Source organism: Conger conger, chromosome 2 (genome assembly GCF_963514075.1).
Source record: "Conger conger chromosome 2, fConCon1.1, whole genome shotgun sequence".
NCBI classification, from domain to species: Eukaryota; Metazoa; Chordata; class Actinopteri; order Anguilliformes; family Congridae; genus Conger; species Conger conger.
Window position 1 is genome coordinate 23,534,267 of NC_083761.1, and position 21,880 is coordinate 23,556,146.

At 40.1% G+C, this 21,880-nt stretch overlaps 1 protein-coding gene across 21 annotated transcripts in view; it reads left to right on the forward strand.

Moving 5' to 3' along the window:
• The first annotated feature begins 19,580 nt into the window (after positions 1-19,580).
• The window catches only part of nrxn1a (neurexin 1a), a 274,612-nt gene continuing 272,312 nt past the window's right edge, over positions 19,581-21,880 (forward strand). For all 21 annotated transcript variants that reach the window (XM_061228229.1, XM_061228244.1, XM_061228325.1 and 18 more), the window contains exon 1: positions 19,581-19,938. The gene's annotated coding sequence lies outside the window, so the exon portion shown is untranslated. The remainder of the gene's footprint in view (positions 19,939-21,880) is intronic.

Below are 21,880 nucleotides of genomic sequence, written 5' to 3' on the forward strand. Positions count from 1 at the left end.
CTTTCAGGTCTGCTCCCACCCTCCTGACTGTGCAAAATGGTTGTTTTCTCAGCCCTATGTTTTTATTTCCATGAGTGTTTTTTATTTCAATGTCTCTGTATCTGTCTTGGCAACTACTAATGAATGCATGCATGTTACTGGAAATCTCACCTAACAACCTTGCCGAGTTGCAGTAGTGTGTAACTTTTGTTTCACATGTTTTGCACATGCAAACATGTTTTGCAGCAATCACATACACAGCTCAGCCATCACTAGACTTTGTTTTGAACAAAACAGGCAACAGTAATAATTTGCAATGATGTTAACTAATAACTCCTTGCAAGATACTAGTTATACACTGTTTATAGTGGGAACTAATTGATATCATGTTTTGTACCCTACTTTTGATAGTCAATTACCATCTGTGTCTTGATAGTTCTGAATTGACAGTTCTTTGTCAGGGAAAAGCCAAAGGGATTTTGCATGCTTGTTACCTCATTTTTATACTCGAGTGAAACAGGATGTTATGGAATGACACAATATAGTTCCTTTAGACTGAAATTAACTCAATTAAAGTAAAATTGTATTTGCCAATTTCATGCAAATCATTTTGGTCTCTGTTTTCAGAAAAAAAAAAACACTGAAACATGAGAGGAAATGTATTGAAATAGAAGTATAGTCCCCTCCAAAAGTATTGGAACAGCAAGGTCAATTCCTTTGTTTTTGCTATGAACTGAGGTCAAAAGATGTACATGAGATAACAGATCCAAATTCCAGATTTTATGGTTTTTATATAGAGTATACACACAACTTATAACATATCACCTTTTGTATCAGACCGCCCATTTTTAGGTGAGCAAAAGTATTGGAACATGTGACTGACAGGTGTTTCTTGTTTCCCAGATATGTCCTGTTAGATTGATATTTTGAAGCTTAGAAAGGAGGGGAAAACAGTCAGAGCCATTACACAAGCATTGGGGATAGATCGCACAACAATTTGGAATGTCCTGAAAAAGAAAGAAACCGCTGGCATACTGAGCAGTAGACATCAAACAGGTCGACCAAGGAAAACAACAGCAGTTGCTGACAGAAACATTGTGAGATCTGTGAAGAAATACCCCGAAACATCTGTGTGACATCACAAACAATCACTACTACAGTGCAGGGGTGAAGTTATCTCAATCAACCATTCGAAGTAGACTTAGAGAGCAGCAATATAGAGGCTATACCACAAGATGCAAACCAGTCATCAGCAGTGATTTGCAAGGATGAACAGAGATGAGCCACAAAAGTTCTGGAACAAAGGTTTTATGAACTGATGTGACCAAGATTAACCTCCACCAAAGTGATGGAAAGGCCAAAGTTTGGAGAAAGAAGGGATCTGCTCATGATCCAAAACATACACGCTCATCTGTGAAGCATGATGGAGAAGGTGTCATGGCTTGGGCTTCCATGGCTGCTTCTGGAGTGGGCTCACTAATCTTTACTAATGGTGTAGCTCATCATGGTAGCAGCAGGATGAATTCAGAAGTCTACAAAAACATTCTGTCTGCCAGAGAAATGCGTCCAAACTAATTGGGAGGAAGACAATGACCCAAAACACTTCATTAGGGAGAAAAAGTGTAAGGCTTTAGGCTGACCAAGTCAATCACCGGACCCTAACCCAGTTGGGCATGCATTTCACCTCCAGAAGAGGAGATTGAAGGGAAAAACTTTTACATTTGTAATACTTCCGTCCACTTCCTGTTAAACAAGGTTTTATGAGATTTGTACCAGCGGGCGTGTATTTCCGTTCCCCTTTAATGTCCTTTCACACAGCGCGTGTTATTCTCCCACCCAGAGCTACAGGCTATGGCTCTGCTTTCCCCTCTTCATTTAAATTCAATCAAATTGACTCCCTGCCCAAACATTCACCCCAATATTACCCCGAAAGAGCCATTTTACTCATGCCTACGTCACATTGCGGAAGCTAGTGCTGCTCCCACTTCCGTTTCAGCTTGTCTTTAAGGGAGTTTACAGTGTCATTTCAGTTTTTTTGCTCACTATCAGAATTGCACAGGTTGTTGTACAGACAGTATACAAAATCCCCCAGGTTAGCAGGTATATATCCTTGAGAGAGACACTGAGACTTTGCTGCTTCAGTAAATTTCCTGCCATTCTGTGAACATGGATTATATAGTTATTCAATTGGCCTTGGACAGAGCTTGTGCCAGGCAAACGCATAATAAATAAGAGGTGTCACACCACCGCAGGGGCGGAGAATGAATATGCTACACAGTGTGGAGCAGTAGTAGAGAATACAGCACATTTATCCCCAAACACAGTTGTCTTTTATGGAGATAATCCTTAAAAGCTCAGAGTCAGTGGAGTCTTCTATTCAGGCTTGCCCACTAATGTTTATCCAATGCCTGTGGCCATGTATAGCATTTAGCGGGGCTCTGACTGAGCAAGAAAATAAAAAGGAATAAATAAATAAAAACATAATAAAAAAATGAGCATTGAAATGAAAACTGGCATGATGAGAATGCAGCCGGGCTTAATAAAACGTCTGCTGAAGAATAGGACCACACTAAAAATAAGGGTGGGCACTGCCCAGTCCAGTTTTGAACTTCAAACATCCCCAGCCCTCAGCTCAGATGCATTACGTGTGTAGCATCATCCATTTGCCTCCTGTGCATTGGTGACAGGGGACGGCTATTAGCTTGGGGCAGCTGACTGAAGTCGTACATCTAGAATATGTCACGAGTCGTTAACCTCCTGTGGTCAAGTCACCCCCATAACCATTAACACCTCCTTTAGGTGTCAGCTGTACCACCCTGTGCACGAATCTTCTTGAGATTCTTCCAATTAAATACAGTACATCAAGCTTCTTCTCTCCCCCCCCCCCCACCCCCTGCCAGTACTCAAAGTACAGCACTGGCATTAGACCAAATGGCCGAGTTGGTGGGTGGGGGAAGATTTCTGTGATCACATTCCAAAAGAATCCTTTCGTTTTCCTTTGTAGCTGGTGTGAAATCAGGTTATCCAATTTGTCAGCCAGAGAATGTTTAAACAATGCTGCTACAAGACCTGCTGCTTGGATTGTGATGTTTTACAGCTTCAGACCTGCTTGTTTATGCCTCATTTCTACTTTATTAACGAAATAAAATGTTTTATTGCACATTAGTAAGGCCTTTCATTCGGCCCTTTCAATGGTTTTGTGTTTCATTTAGCGCTTCTGCCTCTGGAGATCTGCCGAGTGGCGACAGATTTGTTGTTTTTTCCATAGTAATTACTTGTTGGTCACACAATCACCACCAGATGGCATATGTGAGCAGTCTGAAATACTTGCAAGTTCCAACAGTAGGGGGGCAGCAGTGCTGTTTTTCATCATAAGCTGAAAAGTCCAAAATACTCACCAGAGAAAAACTGACATTTGAATCATAGTTATGTTTTGTTTCTCTTTATACACAACACCGATAAAAACTTTGAAACATGGATTTCTTTGTCAGGGGTGGAATTTCTGTCTCTTTTTCACAGAAAGCAGACAACCCTGGTGGAAAATCCAGCTATGTACATAACCTGTATAAACCACCTGGTGAAATCACACCCAGACAGCAGAAATGAGCTCCGCTGTTGTAAGCAAGCTTCTTGTCCATGAACGAGCCATTTTTGTCAAAGCATTTAGAAGGGAACATGTTTTTTCAGAATGACAAGACCTTTTAATATTATCGTTATGAGCGCCTCCAATTTAGTCATGAGGGAATCATTTACCTCCAGCGATTAATAGAAGTGCATCTAGCAAAGTGTAGCGAACCCTGCAGATACTGTATTGCGCTCTTGGGCAGGCACATTGTTAAGTACTGTTGGCTACGCTGAAAATATAATAAACTTTATTTATCCTCTCGTTTCATACATACATTCAAAGTAGGCTACAGTGCATAATCACTAACAAATAAATATTTCCATAGCATTCCCAAATGTCCTGTCAGGTTAATCACATGCCCATTATGGTGTACAAGTAATTGGTTACAAATTTAAGATTTTATTCATAGTTTGATTTACATGCTTTTTTGGTAATGCCACCAGACTGAAACATTGAATTATATTATTTTATTCATCTTCCCAGTGCTTGGGAAGTCATGAAAAAATATATAATTTAATGTCTCATTGTGCTGGCATTATTAGAAAGCACGTAAATCCAAGTATTATTACAAATGTAATTTATTTCCAAATACCTACCAGTTTGTCTCTCCTTTTGGCTGCTCAGGCTATGATTTGTGAGTAAAAAACAACATAGGTTACATTATGAGAAATGCATTGCTTCAAAAATGTATTGCAGTTTTCTGAGATTATTCAATGCTAGATTCATTAATCAAATCAAAGTTCACATTTATGAAATGGAGTAAGGCTGAACGTAGTTAATATAGTAAAAAAATACATCGGATTGGTGTACACATTGACACATCCCTTGGCTAACCAGCGTGTTGCATGCTAACTTGTATCTGCATGTGGATAAAAACCCTTTCTTTTTTCTCAATCTAACAAGAAGTCAGGGTATGTCTTTTTTCTTGAACAAGGGACACACGTTAACTTAAGTTTCACCTTATCACCAGTATTGAAATCTAGCGGGCCATACACGCATTAGCACTCCCTCTGAGTGTGACAATAAAGCAAACTTACTTTGTTCCTCACAAGTTCCCAAGACAACAAGAGACCAGCTCCATACTCTATGTTTTGAAACAGCTGGGTAGCTGGTATCTCAAGCTGGTCATAGCTGGATTTCCAAAAGAATCCTTTCGTTTTCCTTTGTAGCTGGTGTGAAATCAGGTTATCCAATTTGTCAGCCAGAGAATGTTTAAACAATGCTGCTACAAGACCTGCTGCTTGGATTGTGATGTTTTACAGCTTCAGACCTGCTTGTTTATGCCTCATTTCTACTTTATTAACGAAATAAAATGTTTTATTGCACATTAGTAAGGCCTTTCATTCGGCCCTTTCAATGGTTTTGTGTTTCATTTAGCGCTTCTGCCTCTGGAGATCTGCCGAGTGGCGACAGATTTGTTGTTTTTTCCATAGTAATTACTTGTTGGTCACACAATCACCACCAGATGGCATATGTGAGCAGTCTGAAATACTTGCAAGTTCCAACAGTAGGGGGGCAGCAGTGCTGTTTTTCATCATAAGCTGAAAAGTCCAAAATACTCACCAGAGAAAAACTGACATTTGAATCATAGTTATGTTTTGTTTCTCTTTATACACAACACCGATAAAAACTTTGAAACATGGATTTCTTTGTCAGGGGTGGAATTTCTGTCTCTTTTTCACAGAAAGCAGACAACCCTGGTGGAAAATCCAGCTATGTACATAACCTGTATAAACCACCTGGTGAAATCACACCCAGACAGCAGAAATGAGCTCCGCTGTTGTAAGCAAGCTTCTTGTCCATGAACGAGCCATTTTTGTCAAAGCATTTAGAAGGGAACATGTTTTTTCAGAATGACAAGACCTTTTAATATTATCGTTATGAGCGCCTCCAATTTAGTCATGAGGGAATCATTTACCTCCAGCGATTAATAGAAGTGCATCTAGCAAAGTGTAGCGAACCCTGCAGATACTGTATTGCGCTCTTGGGCAGGCACATTGTTAAGTACTGTTGGCTACGCTGAAAATATAATAAACTTTATTTATCCTCTCGTTTCATACATACATTCAAAGTAGGCTACAGTGCATAATCACTAACAAATAAATATTTCCATAGCATTCCCAAATGTCCTGTCAGGTTAATCACATGCCCATTATGGTGTACAAGTAATTGGTTACAAATTTAAGATTTTATTCATAGTTTGATTTACATGCTTTTTTGGTAATGCCACCAGACTGAAACATTGAATTATATTATTTTATTCATCTTCCCAGTGCTTGGGAAGTCATGAAAAAATATATAATTTAATGTCTCATTGTGCTGGCATTATTAGAAAGCACGTAAATCCAAGTATTATTACAAATGTAATTTATTTCCAAATACCTACCAGTTTGTCTCTCCTTTTGGCTGCTCAGGCTATGATTTGTGAGTAAAAAACAACATAGGTTACATTATGAGAAATGCATTGCTTCAAAAATGTATTGCAGTTTTCTGAGATTATTCAATGCTAGATTCATTAATCAAATCAAAGTTCACATTTATGAAATGGAGTAAGGCTGAACGTAGTTAATATAGTAAAAAAATACATCGGATTGGTGTACACATTGACACATCCCTTGGCTAACCAGCGTGTTGCATGCTAACTTGTATCTGCATGTGGATAAAAACCCTTTCTTTTTTCTCAATCTAACAAGAAGTCAGGGTATGTCTTTTTTCTTGAACAAGGGACACACGTTAACTTAAGTTTCACCTTATCACCAGTATTGAAATCTAGCGGGCCATACACGCATTAGCACTCCCTCTGAGTGTGACAATAAAGCAAACTTACTTTGTTCCTCACAAGTTCCCAAGACAACAAGAGACCAGCTCCATACTCTATGTTTTGAAACAGCTGGGTAGCTGGTATCTCAAGCTGGTCATAGCTGGATTTTACACCAGGGACAGCTAACATCAGCTAATTTGGAGAACAAACATTTGTTTACTTTAACATTAAGTCAATATTTGTGCTGTTGAGCTAATGTTAACAACCGTGTCTTAATAATGGTCTTCCTAGAAGAATTGCGGCCAAAAACCCATATCTCCGATGTGGAAACAAGGCCAAGTGACTCTATGCACGAAAACACAGGAACTGGGGTGCAGAAAAATGGCAGCAGGTTCTCTGGACTGATGAGTCAAATATTTGGCTGTAGAAGAAGCCAGTTTGTCCGCCAAAGGGCTGGAGAGTGGTATGAGAATGGGTGTCAGCAGGCGACAGTGAAGCATGGTGGAGGTTCCTTGCAAGTTTGAGGCTGCATTTCTGCAAATGGAGTTGAGGATTTGGTCAGAATTAATGGTCTCCTCAATGCTGAGAAGTACAGGCAGATACTTATCCATCATGCAATAACATGAGGGAGGAATCTGATTGGCCCCAAATTTATTCTGCAGCAGGACAACAACCCCAAATATACAGCCAATGTCATTAAGAACTATCTTCAGTGTAAAGAAGAACAAGGAGTCCTGGAAGTGATGGTATGGCCCCCATAGAGCCCCGATCTCAACGTAATTGAGTCTGTCTGGGATTACATGAAGAGACAGAAGCATTTGAGGCTGCCTAATTCCACAGAAGAACTGTGGCTAGTTCTCCAAGATGTTTGGAACAACCTACCAGCTCAGTTCCTTCAAAAACTGTGTGCAAGTATACCTAGAAGAATTGATGCTGTTTTGAAGGCAAAGGGTGGTCACACCAAATATTAAAATTTTTCTTCTGCTCATTCACTTCTTCTGTTCATGCATTTTGTTAATAGTTAAGTAAACTATTAACAATTCTATTTTTGAAAGCACTCTTATTTTACAGCATTTGTTCACACCTGCCTAAAACTTTTACACAGTACTGTACATAATATTAATAATAACAGCACATTCTTCCACAACCTCGAGGACCAATACAAGCCTAGCTGAATAGGTAGCACCACCAAGAATGGGTGGTAACGGTGAGAAAAATAGTGGGTTGAGGAAGGAGGCAGATGTAGAGAGGAATGAGGCTGGTAGAGTGATAGCTAAGTAAAGCAGAAAAATAGCTAAGTAACTATTAATCTATATTGATATCATGGACAATTATTTTCTATGGAAATGAGTGTTTAGCTCAGATTCAATGAGACTGCTTTAGTATGACAGAATACTTTAATTTGCCTCAAACTGGGATGAGTTAAGAAATTGGCCACCATCATTAGCAAAAATGTATGGAAAGCCATTGATGTCAAAACCTCATTCATCACCATCTTGCAACAATTTATTTTAGCATTCGATGCAAAACAAGTGTCCTTCAATAAGATCGTCTTGTGTCCTGCATTCGTGTTTGTGTCCATTACTTTCCAGCGTTATTTTCTGCCTGCTCATTATGTGTTCCGAGTTCCCGTCTCTAGTCCTGTGTCATTAAGACCTGCTTCTGTTCTCCTCCCTGCCTTACCTGTCTCTGTCGAGCCCTGCTCCAGTCCTCCTGCCTGCCTACCCATCTCCATCCAAGCCCTGCTCCAACTCTTCGCCCTCCTGTTCTCCTGCCCTGCTGACTGATCTCCTGGTTCCGACTTCTGCCTGTTCCTGGACTTCGCCCTGCCCTCTCCATATTGCTCTGGTTGCTTGGACTTTGATTATGATTCTGCCTTACCTGCATTGTTCTAATTGCTGGATATTCACTTGTTTCCAATATACTACGATTAAAGCCTGTTATTTACTACATCTTGGTGTCTGCGTGTGGTTTCGATTTGTTCCTTAACCCATAGTCCTCCATTGTAAAAGTAATTGAACAATTGGATGCTCAGCTGAAGTTTTAGCTTGCTGTATGTCTTTGTTTAATTAATTTGCTTAATGTGAAGAAAAACACACGGCGGCATGGATGGTGCAGTGGGTAGCACTGCCGCCTCACAGCAAGGAGGTCCCGGGTTCGAATCCCCGTTGGCCGGGGCCTCTCTGTGCGGAGTTTGCATGTTCCCCCCCGTGTCTGCGTGGGTTTCCTCCGGGTACTCCAATTTCCTCCCACAGTCCAAAGACATGCAGGTTAGGCTGATTGGAGAGTCTAAATTGCCCGTAGGTATGAGTGTGTGAGTGAATGGTGTGTGTGCCCTGTGATGGACTGGCGACCTGTCCAGGGTGTATTCCTGCCTTTCGCCCAATGTATGCTGGGATAGGCTCCAGCCCCCCTGCAACCCTGTTCAGGATAAGCAGGTTCAAATAATGGATGGATGGATGGATGGATGGATGGATGGATGGATGGATGGATGAAGAAAAACACTTTTTCAATTGTTGAACAGAACAAGAGCATGAGCCAGGATGTTGGCATAGAAGTGCAAACTAAAAATCACATAAAAACAGTAGAGTTCTACAACAAAGCCTTATGGACAGATGGGATGAGTATTAATATGATGGATGATTGATAGACAAAAACGCAGAGAAACAAAGAACTGCTCAAAGCACCACCCTCATCTGTGAAACATGCTGTAGGTAGGTTTATGGCTTGGGCATGTGCAGCTGCTGCCGGAACTGGTGCACTTGTCTTCATTGATGATGTGACTGCTGACAGCAGCATCAGGATGAATTCTGAAGCGTACAGAAATCTGCTCAGATCCTACCAAATGTTTCAAGATTCATTGGATGGTACTTCACCTAGCAGCAAGACAATGACCCCAAACATACTGCAGAAGCAACCAAAGGGTTTTTCAGTGCCAAAAAGTCGTATTTTCTCCTATCCTCAATCCAAATGAACATATGTTATACTTGCCGAAGACAAGTCTGAAGGCAAAAAACACCCCAGAAACAAACAGGAACTGAAGATGGCTGCAGTACAGTCCTGGCAGAGTATCCTGGCGATGTCTATTGCAGACTTCAAGCAGTCATCAAATGCAACGGATGAACGAACTACAAAATATTACTTTATTTCAGATGATGTTTCAATTCTTTTGCTCCCCTAAATGGGTTGGGGGGTGGGGGGTGGGGGCACAGTATGTACAAAAAGGATTTTCATTTCTGCAGGGATCACCCGATATTGATGTACGTGCCCTCAAATTAAAGCGGACACTTTAACATCGTATTCATTCATTGTTTTATTTCAAATCTAATGTGCTGGAGTAAAAAACACACATGCATCAGATGTATGTAAGGTGGTTCTTATGTTTTTATTCTATATCCTGTACCCCGACCCCCCCCCCCCCCCCACCAACACACACACACACACCCACACACACACACACACCACACACCACACACTCTTCTCCAGGATCTTGATGCCTTCTCCCACGGAAGCTGTTTTGATCAAACTGGCTAATGAGGCCAGTGGCCGCGGAGAATGACAAGAAATCTATAAGCCTGAGAATAGCAGGCCCTGGGTGTTATCAATCACCAGTTCAGGGCTGGTCTGCACCTTTCACTGGCCGAAAACAGATAGAAAGAGAAAATAAGCTCTCAGCTTCCACACAATGGGTCGAGAACAAGTGTCCACCTATCGGAGAGATGCTCCCTGAGCTATGGCAGGGAGATAAGAAGAGGGAGATATGTACCAGGCAGGTGGGGAACTAATTATCTGAGGTAGTGTTGGGGCTTTAAATATTTTTTTTATTGACTTTATTTCTTTCTTTCTTTGTAGTAAGTAGCCTACTGCCTTATTGCCCCAGTAAAGAGTTATTAAGGATAAGAGTTATTTTAGTATTGATAAATAATTGACTAGAAAATGATACTGTCGGGTGGTGCTGACATATGTGATACTATGTTTGTTTGGTGTGAGCGTGTGTGTTTGTGTATATGCGCATGACTGAGTATATTTCCTGTATGCATGTGTCAGTGTAAGTTTGTGCATTTCCATGAATGTATGTGCATGTGTGTGCATTTAATTACTTTGACTCATTGTGTGACTAGTCAGAAAAAAATCAGTCTCGCCTGTAGCCTAGTGACTAAGGTCCATGACTGGGACCCAGAAGGTTGGTGGTCCCTAGTGTAGCCTTGATGAGGTCCACACAGCTGTTGAGCTTTTCAGCAAGGCCCTTAATGTCCTTAGTTTTGTCTGTTATTTTGTTATTCTTGTTAATTTATTATTTTTCATATTCTTGTCTGGTTTTCTGTTTACATTCATAGTTCATTGCACTCATCATCCCCTGTGTCTGTGTCTTTGTGTAGATCTGAGCCCAAGTCACTTCCCTGTCTGTGTGATTCACTATTGTGTGTGTTTTGGTCCTTCTCAGTCTCGCTTTTCTTACTTCCTGCTTTCTCTCCATTCATGTTTGTAGATAGCACTAATACACTAATCCCAACAAACATAGAACTTTTGAACTTTGCCTATTTTGATTATGCTCTGTCTGCCCCTTCATCTACCTTAATTAAACCTGCCATTTTCTCATAACCCCTGAGTCTGCTATTGGTTCCTCTGTCCCCCACCTGTGACACTTAACCCCTAATTTCTCCCAGGGGGATTGTCCCCTGCTTATTTTAATCAACTATAAGTTGCCCTGGATAAAAGCATCAGCTAAATAACAAATTTCTATTATTAAGCTCAAACATTTTCATATCATAAACCATGAAATATCTATATTTAGCTTCTGAAATAAGTGAATAATATGAATGACACAAATATCAATAAGAGGGCAGGAATCCTTTATCTCAATACATACAGCATATCTCTAAATATTGTATTCATGTTTGGTCAATGTGCTCAGTATGGGTTTTCTCCACATATCAAGTGCACTCTTAATCATGAGTTCAAATGGAACTGTGCTAATGAAATGCAAGAGGAAATTCCACAACAACAAATATAATTAGAAAATCCAAATGACACTCACAATCACTTGAAATACAATTTACTTCATTCTAAAGGTTTGGAAAACTCCTTTGTTCATTTTATTTTCCATTTGCCAAAAGCATATTTATAATTTAATGCCACTTCTACAGCAGATATTTTCATGTACAACATCACCTCTTGTTATAGCAGGATGCTGACTAAAGAAGTTTAGGTCTTTAAGTACTTTGCTCCGGGGCACAATAGCATCATCTCACCTGCCCCCATTTTCCAGGCCACAAACCCAGTTTACCCCCCTCCCCTCCAACTACACTGAAATGCCTTTTGAAATATACTGCCCCTGTTACTGGTAATTTCCACAATCTGTCAAGAGCTGTGCCACCAAATCAAAGAGTAAGAACATGGGTATTTGGTCTATTATGAATTTTCTCAAAAGATTGTACAGTCTGGTAGGCAGTTTGGTAGTATCAATTTCTATATACTAGTTGTTCTCCTATATAGTCTGAAGAACATACAACTTAAATGGCCTGGGTGTAACCATTTTTAATGTATGTTAAACTAATTTCTTTTGCAAATGTTCAGCTAATTAGGATGGGATGAAGCTAGTTTTTATGAGCTAATTCACATAAACCATTTAAGTATAAACAGACTGATTTGTAAGTGTTATTCTAATTAAATTCTGTTAATTTCAAATCCTTCAAGCAAATGAAATGATAAAAACAGAATTTCATGCACATGTTACATAATGCAGGAAGAGAGTTTGCTCCAGGTACAATGAGGATACCGTACAATCAGATTACACTGGCACGTAACCCTGCTGCTGTTATGGTAATTTTTAGTGGGAAACAATAGCCAACAGGAGCTGAAAATGTGCTGTATTGCTCCTGCTGAATCTGAGGGACAACAGTAAACTCTTCAGTCTGTCAGTGAGAACCAATTCACACACTGTTCTGATCATTTTATCTATTTATTTTGTTTGTGCATGTATATGTGTGTTTTTTACACTCCCAGAAGAATATTAGAATATTAGGAGTACAACTCCATTATCTCCTTTGCAGTTTTGTGTTTTGATCCGAGCTGAAAACCACACATACAGGGGAAATTTGTCTTGTGACTGCATCTGTTTTTTTTTTTTTTTTGTTTTTTTTTAACAACATAGTTTCTTTTGCAATCTGTAATAAAAACTTTAACATTTTTAGATTGGGTTTCTTAAAGCATGAGGTCTTGTGTTCACTCTTTTTTCTCATTTTTAAAACCCAGGTTTTACCATGCTAGTGGTACTGCCCATTATCCTATAATCTTACCATCCACTGGCACAATTTTCATGTTAGCATAAAGTCTTAGCATAAAGACTTGAAGCCTATAGAAGTCAGTAGCCTACCTCCTTCAAAGTAAAGAAATACAGCTCAGAAGCTGTCTTATTTACACAAGGTATCATGTATATTTTATACATGTGTTGAAAAAAAAATTAAAACAAGAGAAGTTAGATGGTTGGAACTATAACCGCTGAACACACATGTATCCTCTTCCATCTTCCGCTGGTTGAAGCAGTGATCCCTGCACCTTCTGAAGATAGAGCTAGATACATGTGTGTTCAGGAAGGATACATGTGTGTTCAGCGGTTATAGTTCCAACCGTCTAACTTCTTTACTTTGAAAGAGGGAGGCTACTGACTCCTATAGGCTTCAAGTCTTTATGATAAGCTAACACATTATGCTAGCATGGAAACCAAGCCAGTGAATGCACAAAAATGAAAATTAAATCAAACTAAGTCGGAAAAAGGTTCCCAAAATGTTGCTATTTTCCTTTAAAACGAAAGAGAGTTTTTATTGTATTGGGCTACCCAGCATTGCTCCTTTGCATAATATATAAACCTTTCACCTATCACACAAGTGGTTCAATTTCATAGATTTTTACACCACGTAAATGTACAGTACTGTGCAAAAGTCTTAGGCACCTGTATAACATTCTGTACAGATAAGATCCTTTCCAAAATAATTCAATGAAAGGTCCTAAATAAACATACTATACATTATACATTACATTTTTGTAATCGTTGGCAGAATCGTTAAAAACGGAATCAAATCAATATTTTTTGTGACCACCCTTCAGCATCAAAACGGCATTACTTCTCTGAGATAGCCAATGCTGTCCTGCAGTTCTATAAGACAATCAGCTGGGAGGTTGTTCCAAGCATGTTGGAGAACATGCCACAGTTCTTCTGCAGACTTTGGTTGGCTCCTTGCTCAGACAGTTTTTATGTAAAAAGTAGTCAACTGCTTACAGTAATATGTAAATTAAATACAAAAATGTTTATGTGAAATTAAATCTTTTGGAAAATGAGTATTTGGAAATCTCAAATGTGTTCTTTTATACTAACACACACACAAAAATAAACATATATATAATAAAGTCTAGGGCGCCTAAGACTTCTGCACAGTACTGTACATTTATTATGTATTTGTCATTTTTCCTACTCTAATGTGGCTGAAGATCAAACTCCTACAAAGTGCCAATTTCTGCCAAAAGGCTGCAGAAGAAAAATGATTTAGCTTACCAGAATAATGGCCCAGATCCTCGGCTAACTAACTCATCACAGTGCAGAGCTGTCTCTAAGGAGTATGATTGCCACTTACAGGTTGCGGGTAGATCAGGGATCGGTGGGAGGAGAGAATACTCCTCTCCTTCAGAACTCCGGTGGTGAACTTGGCTGGAAAAGGGCCCATTAACACTATCTGCGTGAAGGCATTACACCTCATCTTTTTCGGGGTAAGATGGTGTGAACGTGGAAGGATTTTCCAGTGCCAGACCTCTCCAAGATAAATAACTGGCAGGTCATGTACAAGCCCTCCCATTGATAAAACATCAGGTGATTTTCAGTGAAGTTGAAAAACTACACACAGATCCTGTATAAAGCATGTCTTCATCTCACATTGGGCATGGGTGTTCCTTTTGTTTTTTTGCTTTTCTTTTAGTTTTTTGAGACAGTACTTAACATTTCTGTTGAATGCACCTGGTGTTAAATTAGGATTACGGATTTATTTTTATGTTTACTAAGTGGGGTGCAGTGAGAATCTCTTTCTCTCTCTGATATCAAATCACAGACCAAAAGTGTGATGTAAAGGCTTGACATTATCATGGTAGGGAACAGGTGAAACCTGCATTAACGCCACACCCACCCCACCCCACCCCACTCCACAGTTGGAAAAGATACCTTCAGCAAAATCTTTCACTGACCATAAAGCACTGCACAGGTGAGGCAGGCTTCAAACAAAGAAGACATCTCTAGATGCAAACCAAAAACGCTATCCCAAGGAAGGTGCTTTGCATTTTATCCGATTTCGGCTTGCAGACACCACCGATGGGAATCAAGTGAGATTAGGGTTACCAAAGTAGAAATGTTTGATTGGGGGTTTTGGGGTACTTAAGCTTTTATAAACCTGGAGGATGTTAAGGAGTAGAATTCTGAACAGTAATCGGCCTCAAATAGATTTCATTAACTAAATAGAGGCAAATACAATTGCAGATGAAACGGTTAAATTAATACTTTGTATGACTTTATGCAAGCCAGCTGCGCAAAAATGGCAGCCATTGAGAAAGTACTTAATGAGGCATAAAACTTACTAGGCTTATTAATGACAGTTTTGATTGATTGAGACTGCCAGAGAGAGAGACAGCGAGAGATAGAGAGAGGAATAAATTAATTCAAATCCAAATCTCAAATCTCTGTGTAACTCCCCAGTTCTGGTCAGAGTGCCACATCCATGCCCCCATACAGTCAAATGTACTCCCCCATACAACACCACAGATCCAGTCGTTAATATGTCATAGTCATGTAGGCGGACCATTCCGAGAGGGAAAATAATCCTGCGTCTGCCATTGTTTTAAACGGGGAACCATCGTAGATAATCGCAATTTTAGGGTATCACTCCGTAGCATCATCATCTATCTTATGAAATCAACTACATTATGATCCATAACCATGAAAAGTAGACCAACTAACCAGAATACCTACTTCATCATAATCTTTCTGTTTCACTTTTAACATCACGTTGCAGAAATATTTTCAAGACTTTAGGCTAATGCCATTTGCTGTTGTTAGCCACGGGCTACTTGGAAATTTAATAAAAGTGCAAATCCTAGTTTTTGACCAATTTCCTGTGTGGTTCGGCACACAGTAGCTTTCTGGAATTTAGAAAATAGCTACGATTTTAATATATGACTACAAGACTTGTAACTGACCACATTGTTTATTTCCTATGGAAACACTGCCAACCATTTTGGAGAGATTATGACGTTTTTGTGAGTGTGTTTGCTCTTGCTGACTGGATCTATGCCCACACTCATATAGCCACATGCATGTCTTCAAACAGCCGCATACACATCCTCATCCAGCCCCACACACACACACACACTCATACAGCTACACACACACGCACACATTCATACAGCTACACACATCTTCCAGTCACTTTGTCAAACGTAATGGTGCATCAATAGCCAAGGGAAGGAAAACATTGTCTAAAATATGTGAAAAGGGCAGGTGTTTTACAGCAATGAGCTATGCTGATGTGAAGCTATTTACAGTCAATGCAGGCAATACAAAAAGGAATAAAGGTATAAAATGTGTCTACAAAACAACAAAACAACACACTTATATACTGGCAATGTGCGCTATGAAGAAGAAGAAGAAAAATATCCTCTAAATTTGACCCATCCTAGTTACTTAGGAGCAGTGGGCAGCCACCATGAGCCACCAGGTTTAGGGTGTAGCTCAAGGGAACCAGCTGTACAGATCTTTTCATGGCTACACCGGGGCTTGAACCACTAACCTTGTGGGTCCCAATACTGCTACAGGCTACCCAAGACAAGGACCTGAGGAAAGAAGAAATTGTGGAAAAAAACATCTCTATACTGAGACAATAAATTAGCTATAGTCCCATAAGGTGCCAAAACAAATTCCCTCCAGCAAATAAAATTGGTTATGAAATCTAAAGCCCTCCCAGGATCGCAATGAGGGAGACCACTTGTTCCAACAAAGAGGTAGAGTCACAAACCACAAAGACACCCATTATCAAAATATTGCACATAGTCTTTGGAAAATGTCTGTTCTGTTGTTTTAATAGACCATTTCAACCACAGTCAGTATATTTTCCCTGAAGCACAAACATTGCTCAAACCCTTTTTTGTAAAAACAGGTGTGCGAGTGTTTCCTGCACCAATTTCACAAGTCCTATGTTTTGTCCATTAGCTACAAAAGCAGTATGAACATGGAAAATATAACTAAGGCTGTCAATAAACTACCATAGATACTCAATGGGTTCAAAGGACACAGTGAAATATTTCACCTGGGAGGAGGGTCTGTATTATTCATCAATATCTAGCAACCCCTGCTAGTTGAACAGGCGCCTATTGACTGCATGCTAAAGTGCATAATAGGTCTTCCTGCGACTCTGCTCTGTAGTCTCTGGCCATATATTTCAGAGGAGAACCATGAATGTACTCTGCATTACATTACATTAATGGCATTTGGCAGACGCTCTTATCCAGAGCGACGTACAGTTTATTAGACAAAGCAGGTGACAATCCTCCCCTGGAGCACTGCAGGGTTAAGGGCCTTGCTCAAGGGCCCAATGGCTGGCAGATCTTATTGTAGCTACACCAGGGATCGAACCACCGACCTTGCGTGTCCCAGTCATTTACCTTAACCACTACACTACAGGCCACGCACTCTACTGAATCATCAGTGAGGTTCACGCATGTACACGGCTGCAGTTGCAGATAATTGGCCATTCCAAATTGGGGTGAATGGTAACTTGAAGACTAACTAAATTGGTTGTCAGCTGTCTTACTACAGCCAGGATAACTTATACCCTAAAGACGACGAAGATGTACCAGCGAGACAGGATACGTAGGTACGTAAGTAAATTAAAGAGAATGCCATTTTGTGTGAGGGTTTTTTTACTTCTCCATTTCTTGCAAACCTTTTTATTTATTTCACAATGATGATCATGGATAGCAAAAAGAAAAAGGTTCTCTCATATTTAAATACATACTGGATACATCACCATCATACAGAAGGAGGTCAGGGTGTTTTGTCAGATACATGACTGCATGTTGCTACACGCTCAGGTTGTCAGGTTCTGTGTTTTTCGTTGTCTCATTTTTGTCCAAGTGTGCACACCGTAGTCTATCTGTCAGTTCAGTCACTTCATTCATTCGTTTCACCTGTGTTTCATTCCTGATTGTTTCTCCACACCTGCTTGTTATTTCCCTCTTATTATCTGTGTATTTAAACCCCTCTGTTTGTCAGATTGTTATGTGTCTTGACTGTACTTTCCAGCATTTATTTCTGATTGACTTCTGTTTTGATCTGTTTTGTTTTACACCTCTGTCTCTGGATTTACCCATTTTATTTCCTAATTTGAGCCTTTGTGTTTGGACTCTGTTTACCTATTTGGTTTTTGATTTTGGATTCTCCTTTTGTTTGGACTGCCCGTGTGTTATCAACCCTTTGCTTGTGACATCGACCATGTTCTGGATTATCCCTGCTGAATCTGTTTGCTTGTGTACTGACCCTTTGCCTGGACCTTCATTTTTGAACTGCCTGATCTGTCACTACTGTTTGCTGGATATCGACCACTGCCTGTCTGACCTGTTCTGAAGTTAATAAAGACTTTAGTGTTAACTTCTGTGGTCTCGCTCTTGGGTTCAGTGTTCTGATTCATGATACAGGTAGTGTTAGATTTTTACCTTCACTTGGTCATTGTGACTGAAATAGGAGAACGATCCTTTATAGCTTACAATATGTAAATTTACAAGAGAAAAGTGTATGTATGTGAAATATTCATTTTTCAAGACCGGTAGATACAGCTTGCAAAATGTGCCTTAAGTTTAATATGCCTACTAACAACTACATACAACATTAAATTCAACTTTGATCAGGATGTATGCTTACTGAGAAGAATCAAATGTTCAATTTTCCTTCTCATAGTAGCCTATGCTAATTGAATAGCATTGACCCTACAGCTGGAAATGACTGCTCTGTAGGAGTGTGACTGCTGTGTCTGCTGACTCATTTTGCCTTCTTAAAATGCTTGTGCGTCTGCAACTTACAAATAAAAAAAATGACACGAGTCCCGGTATCATTTTGTAACATTTATTTTACTATCAATCTATCATGCCAACACCTTGGTATGCACACGCCATCAGCGTGTGGCCACTTCTCCAATTCAAGCTTGTGGCAGACACGTTTGCCCTCCACGGACTGTCTGTTTGTCTTTTGACTGCTTCTGTTAAAGGGGTGGTGTTATGACATGTGCAGAGGCGAATCATTGAACCATTCTCCTGTTCTGTATCCCCTATTAGATTCCTGGAGACGTCATTCATAGAGTCACTGTCATAGACGGAAAAGCAAGAACAACAAAAGACCGGACAAAAGAGAATCGAGTCCTTCAACTCCTCCTCAGTGCTACTATGAACACACTCTTCATTTCAGTAAGTAGCCTAATACATACACACACACACACACACACACACACATAGCCTGCATACATATAATAACACCGGGAAACCATAACACCAGATGCAAAGACCTTACTGGAATTAACTAATGGAATCTCTGTTCCTGTTAAGAAATCTTGCACTAGGCCACCCTCCAAGCCTCTAGGTAAACGTAGCAAAGGAAAGATTGTAGTAGGCTGGCAGAAATTGTACTCAAATGACAAATAATAACTTCCTTGTCCTTATGTTACTGTAGACGACCTTGTTTGCTTAACGGCTGATATCGTTTGCATCAATTATTTTCGCTACATGAAAAGCCTATGGAGTAGCCAGTGCATTAATTAGTCTGGACAAGCACGTAAATCCATAAATAGACTGTTTTATACTGTGGAGCTAATTCCTCGTTATAGGCTACCTCAGCAATACATCCAGAATAGAAACGGCTGTTCTTTTCTCTTCTGCCAGCCCACCCCTCCCGTATTAGTTGATTTACAGTAGTGTTTTCCAGTTTGCTAGTTTATGTTGTGTGTGTGTGTGAGTGTGTGTGTGTGCGCGTGCCTGTGTGTGAGAGAGAGTAGGCTACTGACGGGCGCACGAGTCTTAAGCATTGATGCTGTCCAAGGTGCTGCAGCATTCAGCCCCTCCCCTCTCCAAAAGACAGCGAGAGGAGACACGTGACGCGCTGGCTTCGGCTCCTGACAGTCGCTGGCAGTGCTCGGCAAGAAAACAGAAACAGCACCTTTCTCTCTCAAAAATATTTTAAAAGGCGGGTTTCCCCTTATTCTTTCGTCCCAATGTGTTGAATTTTAGAGATGACCCAGGCGGAGATTATTTGAGGAGACAGACCTTTAGCTGGAGACAGACCTTTAAAAAAAATATATATATATATAGTCTCCGTCTTAACGTTATTAACGGGTTTTGGGGAGAGGCGCTTAATTTCTTCTCTTCTTCATCTTCGTCATCTCCTTCTATCAGTGATGCAGTGATTCTAGCACCAAATCAAAGTAGAATCTGTGAAGAAGGCTCCTTCCCGAGGTGGATGGGGCGAAGAACGCGGAATGGTGGTTTTCTAGAGGTAAGGCACGTTTGAGGTTCCACTGTATTTCTTTTTTCCCAGTCATATGCGACAAAGTTCTTGTATATTCAATTAAGAAACACGATTCCAGCGTCGGAATTGTCATGTAGTGCATGTTTTAGCGACCAGTGTGTTTGGGGTGGTTGAAGGGATATGGTAAATTATAAATAGTGCCGCCTGCTTGAATTAGGCTACAGCTGCAAAGGATGATTTGGGGTATGTAAAAACGGCACCTACCTGAAATCGCCCCTGATTGCGTGACATCAAACGTTGATTTTGTCTCTGTCTTGGACTCAAATACAGCTTTCAATGATAATAAATGCGCTCACATTAGCATTTTTTCTTTTGTTAATATAAAAACCTCAATGGGTCATTCAATTACCAGACCGCGCTTGAATCCTGATGCACAAACGCAGGGCTTTCATTTATTTTGAAACACTCATATTTGAATGACTTTATTAAGGCTAGAGATTTCAGTTAACCAACAGCCATTTCGTTCACTAGACAATATTCTTACGAAAACCTATACAAGACATTGCGCTTTGATTCGTTTTGCGAATAGTTCACTCAATTCCATTCGTCTACTCACGGGTAAGGATAGGCTACACAGCCCTGAAGAAGAAAAGAGGTGTCAAAACAGCACCTGGCATCCCTATTTTTACGTTGTCTTGCACTGGTCTCTGAGCGGAAACAGACTGTTTGTATAATGACAGGCTCTTATTGTTTTATCTTCCTTTTCTTATTATTCTTTTTATTCTTATTATTAGGATGTAAGCTATCTTTATCTGAACATAATTTTCTACTGCATAATACATTATGTTGTTTTCATATCAGACGAACACTACGAGGAACTTAAGGGAAGGCATTAGATTGCCTGCAGATATCAACTGTAGAGAGAATTTCTCATTAAAACTGTTCCATTTATTTGCGTGGCATGTCTACGTGAGTCAGTACGGTAATCGATTTTTCCACCGAAAATTACGTTTGCACGTTAAGTAAAGTAGCCTACAAATCGACAAATAACAGATAACAGATCAGAGCATTATTTCCATTCGAAAAGCCATGTGACCATTTTCAACGGGTGAACTGTCACTGGTTAATACACCAGTAACCCGTTCCTGGTTATACCACCGGTATACCCTACACACACAAGGATTCGGGGGAAGATTTTGGACTGAGGAAGAATGAGGGGGAAAACGCCGTTTTCAAGCATAGAGCGAGAGAACGGACAGACTGAGGGAGAACAGGCGACTTGCGGGTTCCTTTAGGTGTTTTACCTTGAGTAGCCGACTGTGACGGGTTTTCGCGCACGTATCTTGCTGTGAAGAGACAACAAAGGATGGTTATCCTGACCCGTTGCAAAAAGGGGTGTCCCTGTGCCTTGCGGCAGGTTAGAAGAGCATCGAGAATTTGCATTTATTCACGCGTCAGGTCGTTTGCCCTTCTGAATTCTGATACCTTTGGAAGGAGAACAGGACATGCGAGCATGCGCAATAGGAAATGCACATAAAGGGATAAATGCCCACGAGTGTGCGTAATAATAATAATAATAATAATTCTAAATTAATATTTCTTACACAAAGCAGGTAATAAGAAAATGATCAAATGTTGCTCTTGATTTCCATTATCTAAAAATACTGATGAAGGGTTAGTCTATGTAGCCTTGAACCCTGGATGAGCCTGGACATTATATATTTTTAACGAAAGGAAGAAAACCATAATAACCTAAAATCTAAATCTAAAACCGATAAAACCCCTTTATGTAGCCTATTTATTTAACCAGTGAGTATAAATTCATCTCAATGGGTTAGCCTTAATGACACACTTAACTAGAAAGGCTGTCCACAAGACACTTGACACAGTGCCTAGTGGCCCATCTATCACCATGACAATCACTGGCGAAATTTTGTCTCTCCTAGCACACAAAAACACTGCCACATAC